The sequence below is a fragment of the Ochotona curzoniae genome, unplaced genomic scaffold, assembly GCF_017591425.1.
Source record: "Ochotona curzoniae isolate NIBS_2020 unplaced genomic scaffold, NIBS_Ocur_1.0 contig_3432, whole genome shotgun sequence".
NCBI classification, from domain to species: Eukaryota; Metazoa; Chordata; class Mammalia; order Lagomorpha; family Ochotonidae; genus Ochotona; species Ochotona curzoniae.
In genome coordinates, this window is record NW_024465859.1 from 1,739,129 (window position 1) to 1,752,156 (window position 13,028).

Here is a 13,028-nt window from a genome sequence, read left to right on the forward strand (position 1 = left end):
CCTGTTGATGTAAGTTATGGTTCAAGAAATGGGGAAAATTCACTTAACTCCTTTGTTCTCATCTCATTGATGAAGTGACGTGTGTCCATTTCTCCTCCTCACAGTACCAACCTCGTCCGCAAACTTGAAGTGTCTGTTTATCTTGGTTTCCCATAAGTTCTTTTAGGTCACATGTGGGCGTAACTCTGTACCATGCCCTCTTTATTAAGGATGTTGTACAAACCAAGAAAAAAGGGTCACGGTTCTTTCCTGGTCTTGTCTTAGGGACCATAGTCATGCCTGTGTGTCATCTTTTATTTTCTAGATTATTCTCCTCCTGAAGTGGAGTCCTTTTCTTCCCTACTCCTGATAGGGTGCTTTGTGCATCTATTGTAGGTGCTAAAAAAGAACCTGAAGGATGCTCACTTGTGAAGCAGTAGCCATTCTTTCCATTTTTGCTGTACCTAGGCCTGTGTTTTCTATGTAAGAACTCATTTGATATTCATTGTTCTGTGATCTTGGTGGTGTTCATTTTGTGGTTGAAGGCAGAGCCTCAGCACGATTAAAAATTTCCCAGTCATTACAGAATTGGTAAAATAAAATAATCTGGGTTTGAGTCCGGGTTAAAAATTTAAAATCCATGTTCTTAACTGTCTTACTATGGTAGAAGAATAGATGTGTGAGTACATTTATAATTTGGTGAATGAATTGAGTCCTGAGGAAATATAGATTATGAACAAAGGGTCTTCAAAAATTCACACCGGAAAATAGTATGACAATGCTATGCATGCAGTTCAGAACAAATTTTCTATCTAAGTAGACTTATCTGTTTTTAAAAGATTTATTTGTTTTTATTGGAAAGTCAGATATACAGAGAGGAAAAGTCTGTGTGCTGATTCACTCACTGAGTGGCCTCAACAGCTGAGCCAATCCAAAGCCAGGAGCCTCTTCTGGGTCTCCCACATGGGTGCAGGGTCCCAAGGCTTTGGGCTATGCTTTAACTGCATTACCAGGGAGCTAGATGGGAAGCAGGGCCTCTGGGATTAGAACAGGTGCCCATATGGGATCCTTATGCATGCAAGGCGAGGACCTTTGCCACTAGGCTACTGCACCAGACTTGTCTTTTAATTCTGTTTTGTTCCACAAATTTCTCCTTGGTTTCTTTTGCAAAAACATTTCCTCTGATTTTCCTCATTGTCTAATTCTTACTCTTCATGGCAGATGGCTTTTCAACTTTCCTGAATTCTAGACACTGAAGAGTTTCAAAACTTTCTTTATGGGCTTTTTTTTTTTTTGTCTTTATACACTTTTTTTGTGAACTTATTCTGTTTTATAATTTTTAGATAGCATTTGTGTCCTACTGATGTCCACATGTCTGCTGGGTCCAGGCCTGATTCTTGCAGCCTGGAGAATCATATATATTACCAATTACTTCATGCCTCCACTTGATGCTAACAGAGCATGCAACATCCTTATATGTCCCAAACTCGGCTCTAGCATCCAACCTGCTTTCCCTTAAGTTTTCTCCTTTAATTGTGGGTGATTACTCTCTCTTCAGGCTAAAATCTCCGGAGTCACCATTGAGTTATATTCCTCACATTGTGTATTTAATTTGTCAATACATCCTGTGAATCTAATCTTAAAAATAGGTCCAGAATTTGTCTGATTGTGCTACACCGACATCATCGTCATTGCCAGATTTAAACCATCAGCATTTCTCATCAGCATTTCTCATCAGCGATACTGTTGTAGTCTCCTTACTCCTGTCTGTGTTCTAACCTCCCATCCACAGTATCATCTCCCACACACGTTACTGCTGTGACCCTCTTAGCGTAGAAGTAAGCTTGTATAATACTTCTTTTCAGATCTTCTCAGCCCCTTCCCAAGCTTGAAAAAGCCATGCCGTTATTTCCCTTCTCCCGTCTCCTCTCCATCTTGCCCTTACCTACCTCTCCTTGATACATTAGGCTTCTTAGTGATCTACAAGCACCCAGACAAGCTCTTGGTACTGACCCTTTTGCAATCACTCCTGCACTTCCTCTGCAGTGTTTCACTTGTCACTCAAACCATTCAAATTTTGCTACCCACTCTGTTAATAATTGTGTATTGTTCTGCTTTTATATTCTCTACTATAATCATGCCTTTCTGTACTCAGTTTATTACATAGTGGCCTGGCAATAGATTGCCAGCAGTATGAAGAAAGGGATTTTTATGTGTTGTTTCTATTGCCCCAACCCCTAGGAGAGAGCCTGGCACATTCTGTTCATTCGTTAAATACGTGTTGAATAAAGGAATGACTTGGGTGTTTACTTTGTGTGAGGCACCATGCTGCGCACCTTGCATTCATTATTACATTGTAAAATATTCACCATTATCTTTTTGTTCGTCTTACTGTGCATACTTTACACATGAGACACCTGAGCTTAGAGAAATCTGTATCTTGTTCAAGGTCATGCAGCTCAAAGTAGACATGGGTCCGCATAATCTCAAAATTCCCTGTTGCAAAGGAGTGCATTCTGCTGCCTTTTGTGTGCCAGCCTGGATTCCTGTCCTCTTGTTGTCCTTCCTTAGAAACATGTGTAGTTGTAGTCCTCCTGGGATGCTTCCTTCTAGTAGTCTATGACATTTGTACACAGAGACCTGTGAAGGATTATTAAGAATTTTGGGGGGAGTAGAAAAAGAAACCATGCTGACATTTGTCTTCCCTTTTCAGAGCATTAATGGAGTATGGGAGGAAATGGTTTAGGGCTAACACTTCTTTTTTTTTTTAAAGATTTATTTTTATTATTTTTTCATTGGAAAGGCGGACATACAGAGAGAAGAGACAGAGAGGAAGATCTTCCGTCCGATGATTCACTCCCCAAGTGAACGCAACGGCCGATACTATGCCTGTCCGAAGCCAGGAGCCTCTTCCGGGTCTCCCACGCGGGTGCAGGGTCCCAAAGCTTTGGGCTGTCCTCGACTGCTTTCCCGGGTCACAGGCAGGGAGCTGGAAGGGAAGCAGGGCTGCCGGGATAGAACCAGCGCCCATATGGGATCCCGGGCATGCACGGCGAGGATCTTAACCACTGCACCACCGCGCTGGGCCCCTAACACTTCTTTTAAATGAAATTTGTAGTCAGAGTGCTAAAGACATTGCTTTAGTTCTCACAAGGCAAAGATCCACTGTGCCTGAAAGTATGAGCCTGTTTTGCAGACTCCCTTTGAAGCCCAAAGAGGACGCTTCTACAGTTACTTTGGAAAAAGGCTAGGTTAGCTGATACTGCTCTATTTTGGATATTATATCTTGTTTTCAAAATCCTGCAGGGTAGAGACCATGTCTTCCATTAGCAGCTAGTATAATAACAGTGACTGTTACAAAAGTCAACAGAGCCAAGTGTTCTGTTGGCAGCTAGAGTTACACCAATCCTATTAACAATGGTAAACAAACAGAACTTCCAAGCCAGCAGATAAAAAGAAATGCATGACTGCATGTATTGCGTTTCTAATGATCCTCTCTTTGAGAATGTTCACACCAGGCCTGGCGTTTCACTGATCTCAGAGCTTGTTTCTTTCTCCATTCTGCTGTTAAGCCTCAATGGTGTAAATGGTGTTTTCTTTCTCCACAGTTCACTAAAAACCACTTCTCAGGTCCCTGAATCCTTCAAATGGGACAGGTGGCAGAGGCTGCTTTAAAGGGAATCTTGTTACTATTTAGTTCCTAGAAAATTTTCTCTTGCTGCATTGATTTTGTAAGATATGGTTTAGTTCCCCTGCAACCTTAATTCTGTCCTAGTTTTTGGAGAAAATTAATAGCCATGATGGCAAAGGTTGGTAAGCCTGTCAGAGAAGGTGAAGCTCTGTTTTTGGCTAGCCATTCCCTAGGAGCCATTCTAAGTCTTTAGGTTGAGGTTTGTATGACATGTTTTACCACCCAATGCATAAGATGTCCTTGTGTCATTGAGATTATTGTTGAATTATTTCAAGATAGATTGGTGCTGTGTGGCTTGTTTAAGCCTCACCCTGTGGTGTTAATGTGCAGCCAGGATTGAGCAATGTTACTTTAAAACATCTGTGATCTTAGTGTCCTGATAGAATTGTTTTTCCTGTGGCATGGTGTCCTTGCTTTGGCTAGAGAAACTGTCTCCCATTCTAAGGGGGGAAAACTTAGGAAACATGATGACTTTGTAATAATGATTGCATGCTGAAGACCCCATGGCATTTCAAGAGCCAGTGGTGGCAGGTTAGGACCATTGCGAAAGTGAACAGCTGGGATGAACAAAATCTGTTTCCTTGGTAAGTGTATTTCCCCCAAGAATCTTCTGACATTGTGTTCATCTGAGATGGTTCTAAACATCTGCCTTCCTATTTGAACTCCTATCCCTGTCTTCCTCCTCCTTTTTTCATGCTCTCTACTTCTTGCATTTTACCTTTTAAAAAATTGATAATTCTCCATATTTCCCCCTTTTCTTGTTTGCATATTTAGCCAAAACAAGAGATAATATGTACTTTGTTACTGCTTCAGTTTTCATTGAACATTTCTATGTCCCCAGTGAGTTTTGTGAAAACCAGTTAGCTGGACAGTTGATATCTCTCTTCATTTAAAAAACACTCATGTTATTTGATTTTTTAATTTATAAGTTATCCTGAAAAGTTTTCATCCATAGGCTGTGCTTTTCCTGTCTGTGACTTGTTGAAAACTTAAAAAAATAGATTTTCTTTCTGCGTTTTTAATAATGCAGTAAGTTGGAATGAGCTAGACAATGTTCCTTTCTTATCCTCTGTATTCTAGGAATGTGGGTGTTACCTTTAATGTTTCTGAAAGCAAGCAGAAAAGTACACAGGTTGAAATAAAAAGATTAAATGAATCACAGAACTTTTGTTTCATTGTAACTATTTTGTTTATGTGGTGAGGATGTTCTGGGTCTATTGTATCTTACTGGCATTCAATGAGATCGGAAAAGACAGGGCTTTTTTCTTAATTAGCAAACAGAAACTTCATTTAAATTTCACATCATCAAGATCAAATAATGAAATTAAATTCATGTATAAAAGCGTATATTCTTTCATTGACTTACATATTTATATTCTTGGCAATTTGGTGTTCCTATAAACAAACTTGTTTTTGTATATGTGTGTGATTGCTTGCATGCTGCTTTTTTCAGATGATATCACTGCTTCCTTATCTTCTTTCTCACCATCCTCGCTCTTATCACCTTCGTCATCATCTTCACCACCAGCACCATTACTGTGACCACCCAAAGGCCCTGGGAAACATGTCTTAAGATCTATAAGTTTATGCAACAGCCTGACCTACTTGGTTGTCGTTGTCCTCCTCCTCCTCTTCCTCCTTCTGCTTCTTCTTCTTCTTCTTCTTCTTCTTCATCTTCCTCTTCCTCTTCTTTTGTAGCAAAAACTTAGATTTAGAATTAGTCAGCTGGGTGCAGTTTAGCTTGTCTCTTGAAAATGCCATTTTAATGACTTCAGTTTTTTGAAGATATTAGCCCAGTCTTCAAGGTCCCAAAGGTTCTTTTTTTCTTTTCTCTTTTTAAGAATTGTTTACTTATTTATTGGAAATGCAAATCATTTTTTATAGAGGAGGGACAGAGGAAGATATCTTACATTCACTGCTTCCCTTCCATAATGACTGTAATGGCTGAACCTGAGCCAATTCAAAGCCAAGAGCCTGTAGATCCTTCTGGATCTCCCACATGGGCGCAGGGTGCCAAGGCTTTGGGCCATCTTCTAGTGCAAGCAGAGAGCTAGATGGGAAATGGAGCAACCATGACATGAACTGCTGCTCAAATGGAATCCCAGCGCTTGGAAGATGAGGATATAACCATTGAGCCATTGTGTTAAGCCCCAAACTTTCTTTTCTTGAACTGAGTTACTGCTTTCAGTGTTGGATCCAGGATCAAATATCAAGAGCAGGCATGGAGAAAGAAAGAAGCAGGATAGAGCTTGAATAACTGATGTGGAAGAACAATTGTTTTAAATAAGGGAAATATTCACCTACTGCATTGGTTTCCAAATCTTGATCTTCTCTCCATTTATTCTTTCTTTATTGGAAAAGACGTAGAAAAGCCGCTAATGGCTTTTATATTGACGGCAAGTACATTATACCTTAAATAAGACTGAAGATCTTAGAATTTCTACATCCTTAAACAAACTTGTGGAGTGGCTTCTTGAATACATCCTTCAGAGATTGCTAGTACAGAAGTCAAGGAAATGGCCATAGCCTCATGATGCTATGTTAGATGATAGTTATGCACAAGTCTGATAAAATGGCAGGCTATAGTATTGGATGCTATCTTGTGAACTGAACTTTTAAAATTGCATTAGACATTTCTGTAGAGGTCAGTAGGAGAGACTTGATGGAATTGACATCTCATGTGAAAAAAAAAATTGTTACTTCCTCTTCCTGGCAGGTTGAAGAACTGTGCACGCCCAGGAAGGGACCTTAATTTGTCCTGGTTCTGGTGAAAGGCATAATGTGATGAGATGTGGTTGGGTGGTTTGTACTTTTCAAGACACTGTTTGACCTTTCAGTTTCACAGACAACCGTTAGAGAAGGAATGTCTTCATTGCAGTGCATTCCTTGGTCAGGCTTTTTGATATTTAGTTAATGCTGTAAAACAGAAACTTGGGGAATTGTGTTCCTTCTTTTTCGGGTTATCAATTTTATGTTTGAGACTAATTCACTTATTTCATTAGGACTCAGTGATAAAGTGAACTGGGCAATGCCCTTGGATAATTCAATTTCAAATGTGTGTTACTTTCAACTTTGATTTATTTTCTTTTGATATTACTTTTAATCTTATTTTTACTTAATTAACATTAGCTTTTACTTAAAGTTGCTGTTGCTTTTTCAAAAATAAGTTGTAAAAATTTTATTTTGCGCAGACTACAGTAGCAATATTTTTTCATCTATAGAATGAAGACAAAATCAACAGTGGTCTCAGCCCCACTACTCCATATGTGATTAGTATTAACATTTTGACATATTTCTTCAAAACTTTCCATGTATGTAGTATATGTGTATCTATCATCATTGTTAGTGTTTACATCAATGTTACGTTTGAATAAAATTGATATGATATTTTTAATATCATAATTTGTCTTATTGTCATATGATTGCACTTCCTAAGCTACTTATTAATCTTTTAAAAATTATTTAGTTGCCAATATTGTGGCATAGTAGGTTGGGCCTGAATCTGATACTCTGGCGTCCTATAAAGTTGCCAGTTTGAATTGCAGCTGCTCTACTTCTGATCCAGATCCCTGCTGTTATGCCTGGGAAGGCAGCAGAAGTTGGCCCCTATCCACAAGGGAGGCCAGGTCAAGGCCCTGGGATACTGGCTTCAGCCTGACTTGTTGCAGCCATTTGGGGAATGAACTAGTATGAAAGTGAACTGATATGGAAGATTCTCTCTTGTGTTTCTCCTCTTTCTCTGTAGCTCTTCAAATAAATAAATATATCCTTTAAAAAAAGAGAAAATTATTTAGAAACTCTAAGTTTGCATTGCACATCAGATATGCCTGTACACCTTTCTTCTTGTAGGTATTTTACTAATCTTTACTTTCACTCCTAGAAACAATACTTCAGTGAACATCCTTGTATATAAATCTTGTTTCATTCCCTGAGTTTTACCTTTTAAGTATGTTCTTATGTTCAGAATTCTTTTTAGGTAAAATGCTGTTTCTGTTGGGACTGTCGGTACTGTAATTTATTCTATAAAGTTGTTGGCAGATGTAAGAGCATTGTATTCTGTGAAGAAATTGAGTTAGAGTTGAGAAGACATAGATTGAAGACAAAATATACTCCGTCTTATGTGTATGATTTTAAGGAACATGGTTCATTATGCTGGCCACTTTCTCTTTCATATTTGTAAAATGCAGAAGGAAAGTCTTCTTATCAGGTTTTTCCTGTGATGAGATTCAGATGAAATAGTGAAAACAATAGAACTTTGTAAACTTTACAGGCACTTTCCTCATGCAAGTTTTTCTTTTTTTGTTGTTGTTGGGGGTGTGGAGGGGGTTGCCATTTTGTTAGTATTTCTTTGTGCAACAGGTATTTTTAAAACTGGGGCATGCATATCACTTTTTGTTTCAATTTGTTCTGAAGCATTTAAGGCAGATAAAATGATATACAAAAATATGTTTTAAGAATATTGGCATGATTTCTAAAGAATTATTTCTTTAGGTACTTATTATGAATCTAGTTCAGGCATTTGTACCCTGCTCCAATTGATTTATCTCCACTGTCTGTCTTTTACCCCATCAACCTCAGGGAACCACTCTGCAGAATGAGGTCTTCACCAAGCCCATCACACCTTTAGACTTCAGTGGCTTTGAAGTTGTTCACTTTCTCTATTTTTGGTAGCTGCTTTTAAAATTTTAACACCTAGCATTCACTTAGCAAGATAAAAAATTAGTAATTCTGTCCTCCTCCTGAACAGACTCGATTTAGAATATTTTAAATATTAAAAACCTCTCTCTTGATATTTCCCTCCCATAAAAAAAAAATAGTTCTATTTTATTTTATTGCTACCCAAATTAGTTGTTAATGCATGGTTGTTGTTGATGAATATGGCCTTTGGTCACCATTCCTTCCTAAAGCATTGTTTGTAGCTGACTTTGTCTCCTTTTGTCTAAATGTGTTATATGTGAGAGATTTCTTTAATGAGAACTACTGTTGGGAAAGTGCATTTGTTCTCTGCAGGAAAAGGACTGTTTTTTCCCCTTACATAATTATCTTAGTACCTAGGTCTGGATTGGTAATGTTCTTCTCTCTGTACTTCGAAGGCCTTATCCCACAGTCTTGTGAATTACTTTTGTTGATGTGAGGAAATCTACTGCTATGGGCATTGGTATTTCTTGGTAGGTAATTTTTGGGCTACTTTAATTTTCTTTGGTGATATATAGCTTTATTATTCATCCACATGCAGAATTCTTTGCATTTATCCTGGAGAATATTGATTTCTTGGCTGCTGCAACACCTGAAAAATTTTCAGCAGTTCTCTTCAAGTATTTTCTCTTTTCTTATTCTCTGTTTTTATTTTGTTGGAGTTTCAGTTGGTTTTCGAATTCTGACTTCCGTGCCGCTTAACCTTTGTGTCCATACTTTCTGTTTCCCGTGCTACATTGTTAGCAATTTATTTAGATATGTCTATCTGCTAATTCCTCTTGTCTTTGAATTTTTAACTCCAACACTTATATTTTTAGTTGTTCTAGTGAGTTCAATTTTCAGGTACATCTGATTCCTTTTGATATGCTTTCTCTTTGTTTTTTTTAGCTTGCCCTTTACTTTTAAAAGCCTTTAAGGCATATCTCTCTTATTATATGTATGTATAACATGTGTTGTTACCTAACATCATTGTTCATCTTGTTCCCTTGCTCCTTTACTAGCTCTCACTCATAGTGCCATGTTTATTGATTTGCTTAACAGTATTTGACTTTGAACTTATTTTCTGAAACAATTAGCTGTAGGAATCATTTGAAACTGGAAGTGACATGTCCGAGTGGATCAGTAGTGTTCAATAGGAATTTCTACAATGATGAGAAGGTTTTGTATTTGTACTGTCCAATAACATTGGAAAAAGCAATAACAAATGGCTTCTAGATGTGCGCAACTTTCACTACATAGCCAACTGCTAACCAAATGTGACTAAAGTTACATTTCAGTTAATTTAAGTTAAATTAAGTCAAAATTCAATTTTTCACAGTAGTCACCTTTTAAGGTGCTGGATAGCCATATGTCTGTAAATATAGAAACCATTTTCTTTTTTTTTTTAAGATTTATTTATTATTTTTATTGGAAAGGCAGGCATATAAATAGGAGGAGAAACAGAGAGGAAGGTCTTCTATCCAATGATTTACTCCCCAAGTGGCTGCAACGACCAGAGCTGCGTTGATCTCTGATGCCAGGAGCCCTTATCCTCTTCGGAGTCTTCCATGCGGGTGCAGGGTTCCAAGCCGTTGGGCTGCCCTTGATTGCTTTCCCATGCCACAAGCAGGGAGCTGGATGGGAAGTGGGACCACCAGGATTAGAGCTGTTGTCCATATGGGGTCCCAGCACGTGCAAGGCAAGGACTTTAGCTGCTAGGCCATTGCTCTGGGCCCTAGAAACCATACTATTGTTTTTTTCTAAACACCCTTGGAAAATATTAATCTTTAGACATATTATGTTAATATTTTAGCCTGGGATGTTTCACACTATACCAATTAATGGAGTTATCACAAATTTATCCATATATAGACCCAGGATTATATTTTTCAGGGTGATACGTTTTTATACAATAGAGACACATTTTTCTTTATCCATTTCTGTTTTCTGGTGGGATACTGCATTTTCTCCAAAAGTATACATTGCCGGAGACCAGCTCTAGCTGACTGAGAGCTTGCAAAGGATGCATGGATTGGCGAGATGATAGGAAGAGATAAGACACGGACCACTAGGGCTTGATGCTCATAATGGACAACTCAGAAAAGTTGACTTCTTTATTTATTCATAAATCATCAGAAGTTTTTGCACGACATCCAATTGTTTCATTTTTCATTACATCATGATTATGAAAATGCAAGAAGCAATCCTAAAAAATATTTTTCTATTTCAAAGAAAACATTCTTAACAAACCATTACTCATTGAAACCTGCAATTACCTGGCTGAAGCCAGGAACTCCATGGTTGGCAGCGCATGCAGTTACATAGTGACAAGTAGTTTACTTATACTCAAAATCAACTTTTACTAACCACAAACTAATATTGATTAAAATATTAAGAATACAGAATTAAAAGATCATAAATGAAAGGATTTTATAAAAGCACATAACATAGATTCTTTGCGAAATCTTATAATCAAATTATGCATTAATTACGGTCACCTTCACCTAGTGCTGATTCAGTTGTTTTTTATTCTTTTGTTAAAGGGCAGTGAAAGGGATCAAGGCAATTCAGCTAATCTACAAACAGAGGGCCTTTACAAGAAACTTTCTTTCATCTACATAAACTGTTTTCTTTTCCTAAATATAATTGCCAATATAAGATAAAGATTTTAAACCATTTTGAGGGGTTCACATTTATTTCCTTATAAAAGATGCCCCATATACTTTTGCTTTCTGTGGTAAGAAACTAAAATGCATCATATCATGTGTTGTAACAGTTCGAGGCACATGGTAAACAAACTCTTTGTGTCTCCATGATTGCCATCTGTTGCAAGATATTATCAAGCCATTTCTTAAGGAAAACATTACTTATACTAGGGCAAACTTTAGGACAAAAGTGGGCACATAACAGGATGTTTGGAAACATAGTGGGCTCAATTGTACTATTGTATACTTTTAGCTGTGTGTCATAACCTTGCATTACTAAAAGGTGTTTTTATCATAACATGATTGATCAATTTGAGGTGTCATACCAGTTACAGGAATCACTTCACATTAGCAGAAAAACAACACCACCACCCTCAGAATTTTTTGAAACATCAGAGAGGTGATTGAGTTCCATACAATGGGCAATGGGTGAGGCAGCAATGAGGTGACCAGAGACATTCTGCCGGGCCTTGCTCGCAGCTAGAAACTCCTCGCAGCCTTGCTGAGGAGCAATGCTCATCACACACCCATGCCATCCGACCCAACTGCATGGCTCCCCACATCACATGTTTCTTAAAGAATTCAAGCATAATTTAAATATTTTATTTTTCCTATTTTTGGAAAATCTGAACGTTTTGGTCTTTTCCCATATATTCATCAAAACCTTGCTGTAGAAATTGGTGAACATTGAGCTAGCTCCACGGTGGAACAGACTAAGCTTCTTCCTGTGGTGCCAGCATTCCACATGGACACTGGTTCAAGTCTTGGCTGCTCCCCTTCTGATCCAGTTCCCTGCCTATGGCCTGGGGAAGCAGTGAGGGTCTTGGGTCCTGGGACACCCAAACGAAACTCTTGGCTTTGGATCAGTTCAGCTCTGGCTGTTGTGGCCATTTGGAGAGTGAACCAGGAGATAGAAGATCCCTCTGTCTGTCTGTCTGTCTGTCTGTCTGTCTGTCTGTCTCTCTCTCCCTTTTCTCTCAGTACTTTGGCTTTCAGATATAATGTATGAATCTGTTTTTTTTTAAAAGAGGAAATTGGTTATTAGTGCTAGGACAAGCATTAGGTGGCAACCACTTGTATCACTGATTTTCATCTCTGTCGTTCCTCCCCGCTCATCACTTCTTCAAATTCTGCCCACATAGTGGTAAGTAAAGATAATCAACTCGAGAAGGTTTTGTTATGTTTTACCCGAACTTAATAACTTCCAGTAGGCAGTTATCAAGACATTTATCTTGTCCTATTTGTGAAAATGAGATTATCTCAAATTTTGGACTATTTGTTGTGCACAGGTATTGGAAGAATTTCTTCCTAGGCCTGAAAAGTATTTGTTGGTGGTTCAATAACAAAACAGGAATATAAATTTCTTTCATGGACTATATATATATATATGAATAAGGTAGGTAAAGTACGATATTTTGTATTGATGACTATATGTGTTTATAGTATATAAAGAAATACTATTTGTTTTTGCAGTTAGGGTTTAACATATCTGTCCTATGAGCATTGTATTCTGTCAGCTGCATCAAGGCACACAAAACTGCGTGAACCGTGAGTTCATATTGTGAAGGTCAAATCACTATCTCGACAGTGTAATAACCCTGGAAGATAATAATGAGATTCTAATGGTCAGGCAATAGGTTTCAAATTTTTTTTTGTTGTTGTTACTGTTGCTTATTTATTTTCAGAATGATGATCGTGGTTTGATGAGTCTATTGTTGGTGGCCAATCTCTCTCTCTTTATATATATATATATATATATATATATTTAAACCTTTATTCATTTTAAATGCACAATACATTAGATACCAATATAGGAAAAATTACAAAAAGAGGAAGTTGATAATAACATGTACTACAAATAGAAGTGGGATTTAAAGGAGGTTGGTAGTTATAACTCATATTCTGGATTTAAAAATTTAAAAATTTTATTCTATTAGTGTCATTAATATTCTGTCATCAACAGTCATTGAATCTGTAAT

At 37.7% G+C, this 13,028-nt stretch overlaps 1 protein-coding gene across 3 annotated transcripts in view; it reads left to right on the forward strand.

Annotated features, from left to right (window-relative positions):
• NELL1 (neural EGFL like 1) overlaps positions 1–13,028 on the forward strand; it is an 824,967-nt gene that overhangs the window by 326,379 nt on the left and 485,560 nt on the right. The window lies entirely within an intron of this gene.